The sequence below is a fragment of the Felis catus genome, chromosome X (genome assembly GCF_018350175.1).
Source record: "Felis catus isolate Fca126 chromosome X, F.catus_Fca126_mat1.0, whole genome shotgun sequence".
NCBI classification, from domain to species: Eukaryota; Metazoa; Chordata; class Mammalia; order Carnivora; family Felidae; genus Felis; species Felis catus.
In genome coordinates this window covers 82,369,084-82,377,510 of record NC_058386.1, presented here as the reverse complement: position 1 = coordinate 82,377,510, position 8,427 = coordinate 82,369,084, and the positions used below count along the sequence as shown (strand labels likewise).

General features: G+C 38.0%; 1 pseudogene; it reads right to left on the bottom strand.

The window, feature by feature from the left end:
• Positions 1 to 6,299: 6,299 nt before the first annotated feature.
• On the bottom strand, positions 6,300 to 7,098 carry LOC123383278 (annotated as a pseudogene).
• Between the last annotated feature and the right edge of the window lie 1,329 nt (positions 7,099 to 8,427).

The following is an 8,427-nucleotide window of genomic DNA, read 5'->3' as shown; positions in this document are numbered from 1 at the left end:
ACAATCAGACAAACAGGCAAATACCATATGATTTCACTTATATTTGGAATCTAATAAACAAAACAAATGAACAAACAAAACATAACAGAAACAAGCTCATAAATACAGAGAACAAACGTGGTTGCCAGATGGTAGGAGATGGGGAGGGGATAGGTGAAATAGATGGAGGGGATTAAGAGACACAAAACGGAAGTTATAAGATAAATAAGTCGTGGGGATGAAAAGTACACCACAGACAATATAGTCAATAATATTTTAATAACTTTGTATGGTGACAAAGGGTGTCTATGCTAATAGTAGTGAGCGTTTTGCAATGTATATAATTGTTTAAACACATTTTGTACACCTAAAACTAATATAATATTCTGTGTCACCTGCACTTCAATAAAAAAAAGCAAACAAAAAGTAAACAAATAAGCAGCCCTGTCTGCCCAGGGTGGGGAACTGGATTAGGGTCTGTTCAGAAGCATGATGTTGAGCATTGCTTATAAGCTTCTGATTCACCCAAGAAACTAGGGATCCTTCTGTCTACAAGATTTTAAAAACAAGGTGTATAAGAGAAATATATGCTTCCTTCATAAGGATATCTATATTTTCATTAGGAGAAACAGTGAGAAATACCTTTTCACTATGCCTGCCTTAGCCCTGAAGCTCAGCCAGCCCCTACTGCTGCATCTCAACTTTTAAAGGGCCCTTGAAGTCCCACTACATGCCATATACTCTGAGTAGGTTTTCTCATTTTTCCCTTGGGACACTTGTGTGGCAAAAGTATCCTGAGTCCCATTTCACAGATGGCAAAGCTCATGCTCACAAAACCAAATTCACCTCTCCAGTTAAATGGCAGGATGGGAATGAGGTTCCATCCTTCACCCTCTCTTGAGGACACAGAGCAGACTTGCTTTTAGAAGATGGGTTTCTAAGCCTTGATAAATGAGCATTTCACACTCTCCTGATATTGTGGCACCATGGGTATTCATCCAAAAGCCCCTTTTAACAATGATGGTAATAATGCACATGTACGTTCATGTACATGTACATTCTTCATTCTTCATTTCATAAACACTCATTATATTCAATTTTATAGGAGAACCAAGTAGATTTCAAAATTGAATTGATTCTGTGTGTATGTGTGTGTGTGTGTTTCCTCTGGCTCAACCACCCCATCTCAAGTGTAGCTCTAGATTCAGTTCATACAAGGGGTGGATTCTGAACTCAGATTTAGATATCCCATCCAAGTACTAACCAGGCCCGACCCTGCTTAGCTTCCGAGATCAGACGAGATCGGGCGCGTTCAGGGTGGTATGGCAGAGAGCCAAAGCATAAGAGACCGTTAAAAACTGAGAACAAACTGAGGGTTGGTGGGGGGTGGGAGGGAGGAGAGGGTGGGTGATGGGTATTGAGGAGGGCACCTTTTGGGATGAGCACTGGGTGTTGTATGGAAACCAATTTGTCAATAAATTTCATATAAAAAAAAGACAAAAAAAATAAAAAAAAATAGATATCCCAGAAAATGATGGACACCAAGGAATTACTGCCATGAAGTGAAAAATTCCCAAAAACTCTGGCTGAAACCATTCAACCAAGATCACAAATTCCATCTTTCTTTCTTCCTTGATGAGCCTCCTGGTCTGTGCCTCACAGCTGCAATTCTGGCTCTGGCTATCAAGTGGCATCCATCTCCATTTTCTTTTTCAAATAAACCAAGCAAAGAATAAGAAAAATCTTGGAATCATTTGTTTACTAAGATTATGTTTGGAAAATTCATACGTCTATTAAAGCAGTTCCATTTGCTGTTGGCCCCAAACCTATATCGCATTTAGTGATGTATTTTTTTCCCTCTTCAGTGCAGGTTGACCATGTCCACACTGTAGCATGTCCCTCCCAGAGACAAATTTTCGCCCTCCACCACCCCACCCCCATACAGGCTTCCCAGTTTCAGTCCAGTGCCCCATTCTCTCTCAGGCACCTCCTACCTGTCCTGTGCTGCCCTGCCCTAAGCCCACCTGCCCTACCTCCTACTACCATGGTGCAACACTATCGCCTGTGTATCATTTTAAGAATGTCCTGTATATAGATATAATCTATACATATATCTACACCTATACCTATACCTCTATCTATCTATCTATCTAACCCATCAGTTCTATCAGACAGAATTTAAATTATTTAAATAATTGTATACAATTGGTTCACATGCTAGATCTTAAGGGAAGGTGTTTTTGTTTGTTTGGTTGGTTCGTTGGTTTTTGGTTTTTGCTCCTTGAATAAACAAACCTCTTGTAGAGAAATTGATGGTGGAACTATGTTGGTGCCACCTCGTGACAGGAGCCTGAGCTGCAGTTTGAGCATGGCTGAGCAGGAAGGTGGGAGGGAGGGGCTGTGGTGAAAACCCACCAGACAGCTTTCAGGACATCTGAGTAGAAAGGGGGCATTCCCAAGGGTACAGGGACATTCTCAAGGGTGCCTGTGTGAGGTGTCCAGACAGAAAGTGCAGCTTCTTTCCATGCTGAATAAAAGCTCTAGGCGACTGGAACAACAAGATCACTTTGATTTTATGCTTTGAGACCTCTGGATAAATAGGTATATGCCTATATAAGCAAAAAATGGATCTGTGTCCTTTATGATCATTGTAACCTGTTTTAGCACACTTTTTTACCATCTTTCTATGTAAACACATTTCAATGATAATAGTTTCAATTACTTTACAACAAAATTTCACTTATTTTTTAAATAAAGACCAGTTGTGGCATCATATGAACGGCCCAACATTTATTTCTCCAATACTAGTGATGTAAATATAGTTTTTTTACCACATTTTCTATTACAAACAATAGTATGCTAACATTATCTCTTCTTAAAGTTTATTTATTTATTTTGAGAGACAGAGAGAGAGAGAGAGAGAGAGAGAGAGAGAACGAGTGGGGGAGGGGCAGAAAGGGAGGGGGGCAGAAAATCCAAAGCGGGCTGGGTGCTGACAGCAGAGAGCCCAGTGTGGGGCTGTAACTCATGGACTGCAAGATCATGACCTGAGCTGAAGTCGGATCCTTACCTGGCTGAGCCACCCAGGCAGCCCTCTCTTGTCTTAATTTTAAATCCAGTACAGTTAACATGCAGTGTTCTATTAGTTTCAGGTGTACAATATACTGATTCAACAATTCTATACATTACTTAGTGCCTATCATGATAAGTCTTCTCTTAATCCCCTTCACCTACATCACCCACCTCCTCTCTGGTACTATCAGTTCTCTGTAAAGAGTCTGTTTCATAGTGTTTTGTGGTCTCTCTCTCTCTCTTTTCCTTTGCTCATTTGTTTTGTTTCTCAAATTCCACATAGGAGTGAAATCGTATGGTATCTGTCTTTGTCTGACTGACTTATTTCGCTTGGCATTATACTCTCTAGCTCCATCCATGTTGCTACAAATGGCAAGATTTCATTTTTTTTTATGGCTGAGCGATATTCCATTGTACATATATACTACTTTTTATCCATGAATCAATCGATGGAACTTGGGCTGCCTCCATAATTTGTCTATGGTAAATAATACCACAATAAACAGAGAGGTGCATGTACCTTCTCGAATTGGTGTTTTTGTATTCTTTGGGTAAATACCCAGCAGTGAAATTACTGGATCGTAGGGTAGTTACATTTTAACCTTCTTGAGGAAGCTCCATACTGTTTTCCAGAGTGACTGAACCAGCTTGCAGTCCCATCAACAGTGCAAGGAGGTTCCCTTTTCTGCACATCCTCTCCAACATTTGTAGTTTCTTGTGTTTTTGATTGGGGTCATTCTGACAGGTGTGAGGTGATATCTCACTGTGGTTTTGAGTTGCATTTCCCTGATGATGAGTGATTTTGAGCATCTTTTCATGTGTCTTTTGGCCATCTGGATGTCTTCTTTGGAGAAATGTCTGTTCATGTCTTCTGCCCATTTTTTAATTGGATTATTTGTCTTTCGGGTGTTGATTTGTATGCATTCTTCATAAATTTTGGATGCTAAGCCCTTTTATTATTTAATTTACTTTTAAAATTTACATCCAAGTTAGTTAGCACATAGTGCATCAATGATTTCAGGAGTAGATACCTTAATGACCCTTACCCATTTAGCTCATAACCCCTCTCACAAACCCTCCAGTAACCCTCTGTTTGTTCTCCATACTTAAGAGTCTCTTATGTTTTGTCCCCCTCCCTGTTTTTATGTTGTTTTTCCCTCCCTTCCGTTATGTCCATCTGTCTTGTATCTTAAAGTCCTCATATGTGTGAAGTCATATGATATTTGTCTTTCTCTGACTAATTTTGCTTAGCATAATACCCTCTAGTTCCATCCACGTAGTTGCAAATTACAAGATTTCATTCTTTTTGATTGCCAAGTAATACTCCACTGTGTGTGTGTGTGTGAGTGTGTGTGTGTGTGCGTGTGTGTGTGTGTGTGTATCCCTGATGATGAGTGATGTTGTGCATTTTTTCATGTGTCGGTTGTAGATGCTAGGACTTTATCAGATATCTCGTTTGGAAATATCTCCTCCCATTAAGTGGTTTGTCCTTTAGTTTCGATTTTTTCCTTTGCTGCGTAGAAACTTGTTATTTCGATGTAGTCCCAATAGTTTATTTTTGCTTGTGTTTCTCTTGCCTCAAGAGTCATATCCAAAAAAGAAAAAAAAAGGAGTCGTTACAGTCAGTGTCAGAGAAATTACTGCCTGTGCTCCTTTGTAAGATGTTTTATATTTTCAGGTCTCACATTTAGTTCCTTAATCTATTTTAAGTTCATTTTTGTGTGTGGTGTAGGATTGTGGTCCGGTTTTATTCTTTTGCATGTAGCTGCCCAGCTTTCCCAACATCATTTGTTGAAGAGACTGTCTATTTCCCACTGGATATTCTTGCCTCCTTTGTCAAAGATCAATTGACCAAATAGTCATGGGCTTATTTCTGGGATCTCTATTCTGTGCCACTGATCTGTGTGTCCATTTTTGTGCCAGTGCCATACTGTTTTGAGTACTACAGCTTTGGGATATAAGTTGAAGTCTGGAATTTTGATACCTCCAGCTTTGTTTTCCTTTTCAATATTGCTTTGGCTGTTCGGTGTCTCTTATGGTTCCATACAAATTTTAGGATTGCTTGTTCGAGTTCTGTGAAAAATGCTGTTGGTATTTTTTGACAGCGATTCCATTAAATCTGTAGACTGTTCAGGATAGCATGGACATTTTAACAGTGTTTGTTCTTCCTATCCATGAGCATGGGATGTCTTTCCATTTGTGCCGTCTTCAATTTCTCTCATCAATGTTTTATAGTTTTCAGAGTACAGGTCTTTTATATCCTTGGTTACGTTTATTCCTAGGCATTTTATTATTTTTGATGCCATTGTAAATGGGATTGTTTTCTTAATTTCTCTTTCTGCTGCTTCATTATTAGTGTGTAGACATTCAACAGCTTTCTGTACGTTGATTTTGTATCCTGAGACCTTACTGAATTCATTTATCATTACTAGTAGTTTTTGGGGTAGAGTCTTTGGGGTTTTCTATATATGGTATCATGTTATTCTGCCAATAGTGAACGTTTTACTTCTTTTGTACCAATTTGGATGCCTTGTATTCCTTTTTCTTGTCTGATGGCTGCGCCTAGGACTTCTGGTACTATGTTGAATAAAAGTGGTGGGAGTGGACATCCTTGTCTTGTTGCTGACACTAGGAGGGGAAAGCTTTCAGTTTTTCCACATTGAGTATGATGTTCACTGTGGGATTTTCGTATATGGCTTTTATTATGTTGAGGTATGTTTCCTCTGAACCAACTTTGTTGAAGGTTTTTACCATAAATGGATCTTATAATTTGTAAATGCTTTCTCTGCATCTTTCTAAATGATTACATGGTTCCTCTATTGTCACTGAAAAATTGTTTATTCAGGGGTTAATGGTTTATATAGTTAGTTCAATATTTATGTAATTTAAAATTATGAATTACCTGTGAGTAATCTAGATATCTACAATACAGACATTTGTGTAAACTACTATATTTCTTGGTATTTAACATAATTGGACTTCTCTAACTTCCAATTATGAGTCAAATAAAACATTAAACTTTCAAAGTTACACCTTTGGGAGTTCACAAATTCCTAGTTGTTCAAGTTTCTATATTTACCTATATACCTTCTTATAGGAGGAAGCCAAAACCCACAAATAAAAAGTTTTAATCTGCCCTTCACAATGGGTACCAAATCATCATAATGTACACTTTAAATATCTTACAATATTGTCCACTATGCCCCAATACAATAAAGCTGAAAAAAATGAAATCCCACACTAAAGTCTTAATCTGAACCAATGCTGAGTAATAGAGCAATAGAAGGCCTTTTATTCATCGCATGAGCAAAAATATAGAATATATTTTTAATTAATTTTCCCCTAAAGAGAATATACTTAGTATTTAGATAAATAAGAGATTCGATGTTGGGAGTTGCTTTTGGAGAATGATCAATCAGCGCCTTATCAATGGAAGGATACTGATACAAGGGACCATCGCCTCTGGGATGCATTAACTAACCTTGGTACTTCCAGTTACTTTAACCATAAATCGGACTTTTCAGCTTCAATTTGAAGAATAGCCATTGTCTTTTCATAATTCTTTTCAGGGCCATCGAAGAAAGTTCTGGAAATCCATCTTGATATAGGATGCTTGAAACATTCTGTTTCAAGTGTTCCAGGATTTGGCCTTCTGGAATTTCTGCTAACTCAAGCTTCACCAATGAATATATTCACCAGAGTTATGCCAATTGCTACTGGAATCCCACTCAACAAAAATGTAGAATTTCATTAAACTCAAATAACACCTGTCATAGAATCCAGAAGGTTTGGTGATAAACAGTCTTTTCTCATTGTTTCCACTGTGTCGCACTGAGCTGCAGTCTTCAGAAAGGCATGGGTGAGGAAGCCCCTGAATCCAAGCTGAGTGCCGAGACAGTGGCCAGAGAGAGAGGGCACTGCAGTGACAGAAACCCACTGTAATGAACTCAGGACCACCATGGCTACTGCAAGCAATTCTGATCATATGGTTCTTATCCTTTCTTTTATTAAAGTGGTAAATCACTTTGGTTGATTTGTAAATATTGAACCACTCTTGTATCCTATGACTAAACCCCCTTGATTGTGGTGAATTATTTTTTAAGTGTATTGTTGGATTTGGTTTGATAATATTTTCTTGAGGATTTTCACACCTATGTTCATCAAAGTGATTGGCCTGTACTTCTCTCTCTCTCTCTCTCTCTCTCTCTCTGTCTCTCTGTAATGTCTTTATCTGGCTTTAGTATCAGGCTACTACTGGCCTCCTAGAATGAATTTGGAAGATTTCCTTCCTCTTGTATTCCTTTTTTGGAATAGTTTGAGAAGATTAGGTATTAACCCTTCTTTAAATGTTTGGTAGAATTCACCTGTGAAGTCATCTGGTCCTGGACTTTTGTTTCTTGGGATATTTTTGTTTAGTTTTGTTTTGTTTCATTACTGATTCTGTTTCATTGCTGTTAGTTGTTCTGTTCAAATTTTCTGTTTCTTCCCGATTCAGTTTTGGGAGGTTACATGTTTCTAGGTATTTATCCATCTCTTCCAGTTTGCCCAGTTTGTTGGGATATAATTTTTCATACTATTCTCTTATAATCCTTTGCATCTTTGTGATGTCAGTTGTTATTTATCTTCTTTCATTTGTGATTTTGTTTATTTGACTCCTCTCTCTTTTTATGATGAGTCTGGCTAATGATTGATCACTTCTGTTGATTTTCCAAAGAACCAACTCCCAGGTTCATTGATCTGTTCTTTTGTTTTTTGTTTTGTTTTGTTTCTATTTCATTAATCTCTTCTCTAATCTTTATTATTTCCTTCCTTCTATTGGTTTTGGATTTTGTTTGTTCTTTTTCTAGTTCCTGGAGGTGTACGGTTAGATTGTTTACTTTTAGATTTTTCTTGCTTCTTCAGGTAGGACTGCATTGCTGTAAACTTCCTCCTTAGGACAGCTTTTGCTGCATCCCAAAGATTTCGGATTTCTGTGTTTTCTTCTTCTTTTATCTCCATGTATTTTTTTTTAATTCCTCGTTTATTTATTTGTTAGCCCATTCATTGTTTAGTAGCATGTTATTTGACTTCCATGTATTTGTGCCAGTTCCAGGTTTTTCTCTTGTGGCTCATTTCCTGTTTCACAGCACTGTGGTCAGAAAAGGTGCATGGTGGTATGACTTTGATCCCTTTGAATTTGTTGAGACTGTCTTGTGGCCTAATATGTGATATATTCTGGAGAATGTTCCATGTGCACTCGGACAAAAATGTGCATTCTGCTATTTCTGGATGGAATGTTCTGAATATATGTGTTAAATCCGTCTGGTCCAAAGTGTCATTCAAAGACATTGCTTCCTTGTTGATTTTCTGTTTAGGAGATCCACCCATTGATGTCAG